Here is a 1,895-nt window from a genome sequence, read left to right on the forward strand (position 1 = left end):
CCAGCTTCTTTCCCAGATTCCTCTTGCCCTCCCGAAACCCTCAAAGGACCAGAGAAAAACCCACCCAGGGATGGGCCCCACCGCCGCCTCACACCGTGTTCCAACGAGGAGGAAGCCAAGACACTGAGGGGCTCCCTCCCCTCGTCCAGCACCTAACAAAGGGCTGGCTGTCAGGGCGCTGCTCAGCCCACGTGCACCGAGTGGGCGAAGGGCAGGACGCAGGGTGCTCGTGGGACCGAGGCCCAGAGGGGTGTCCCTGGCTGAGCTCCAGTCGTCTCCCTGGGGAGCCACCCTGGGGTGAACCCAGCAGGGCGCTCGGGCGGGGACCCAGCTGCGGCTCAGACACAATGGGGCCTCCAAGTGAACGCCACGCTCTAAGCGGGTGACCTGCAGACCGCCCTGCCCCCACCTAATAAACCCATTTTCCTCCCCAGGGTCAAAGCCATTTGTTTCTGTCCCTATTGTTCACAGGGCAGGGCCCTCCCCAGCCCTGGGCGGGAGCGGAGCCACCGTGGGAAAGCCTCCGAGGTGGGGGCTGGCTGCGGCGTTGGGCCACTGGGGGCGGGGGCCCTGGGCACGGGCTGCCTCAAGGGGGGCCCCTGCTGAGACTATTGTGGGGCAGGGGCTGGGCGCAGATGACTTTGGGGAGGAGGAGTTGGGCCTGAGGACCTTTCCTGTGTGGGAGGCTCAGACGCCAGGGCGCGAAGGCCAAGGAGATACTTCAGACACACCCAAAGCTGGAGAGGCAAAGCGGGTGGGGACGGGGCCCCAGCAGCCCCTCAACCGGCAGCATCAGCTCTGCAACCATACCCTCCCAGACCCGGCAGACACACACACACACACACACACACACACACGCCTCACCTCCTCAAGCCTGCACCCCCACTGGACCAGAGACACATTGATCTATTTATCTATGATCTGTTTCGTCACTGTAACATCAGCTTCATGAACAGAGGAGCCTTTCTGCTGTGTCCACGCTGAATCCCCCATATAAGGGATAAGGGCATATTAAGTGATTGTGTGTTGAGCATCTATCAAGTCCAAGGTACCATCCCAGGAACTGGGGGTGTGTGTGCGTGCTCAGTTGCTTCACTCGTGTCCAATTCTTTGTAACCCCATGGACTGTAACTTCCCAGACTCCTCTGATGGGATTCTCTAAGCAAGCATACTGGAGTGGGTTGCCTTGCCCTCTGGGGGATCTTCCCGACCCAGGGATTGAACTGGCATCTCCTGAATTGGTAGGCAGATTCTTTAGCTGAGCCACAGGGGAGGCAGGAGTTAGTGAAAATCCCTGTCCTCGGGGCATGTACATTCCATTGAGGGAAACAGGCGGGGAACAAGATAAACATGCTGCAAATCAGACGGTAGGAACCTCGAGAGAAATAGAGCAGGTTGGAGGACTGAGAGGTGGGGGTCTGGGCAGCAGTTTCAGTAGAAGGGTCAGGAAAGGCCTCATCGAGATGATGCCATTTGAATCAAGGCCTGAAGGAGGTGAGGGGTGAGCCAAGTAGATATTTGAGGGAAGAGCACTCTGGGTTGAGGAACTAGCGAGTACAAAGGTCCTGAGGCATGAGCGTTGTGGGGATGGCAAAGAGGCAGGAGAGTCTGAAGTAGAACAGGCCGGGGGACTGTGGACTGATGTGTGAGAGGAGGTAGGCCAGATGGTGCAGAGCTCGTATTAATTCACCAGGTGCCTGCCACGTGGGGACACCAGGCTGGCGTGGCCGGGGCGCAGAGAGGCTGAGAACCTGGGCTCCCAGGCTTGCCGCTGCTGTGTTAGGGGCTGGCTGCACGTGGAGAAGCACCAGCATCTCTGGGGGTGACCATGGTGTGCCAGGCGGCACCCTTGCCCCTCCCAGTGGCCTCCGCTGGCAGAGGGGCTCACCTGCCGT

General features: G+C 59.8%; 1 protein-coding gene across 1 annotated transcript in view; it reads right to left on the bottom strand.

The window, feature by feature from the left end:
- The window catches only part of SPDEF (SAM pointed domain containing ETS transcription factor), a 19,155-nt gene that overhangs the window by 4,780 nt on the left and 12,480 nt on the right, over positions 1 to 1,895 (bottom strand). The window lies entirely within an intron of this gene.

The sequence above is a fragment of the Bison bison genome, unplaced genomic scaffold, assembly GCF_000754665.1.
Source record: "Bison bison bison isolate TAMUID 2011002044 unplaced genomic scaffold, Bison_UMD1.0 scf7180017864270, whole genome shotgun sequence".
NCBI classification, from domain to species: Eukaryota; Metazoa; Chordata; class Mammalia; order Artiodactyla; family Bovidae; genus Bison; species Bison bison.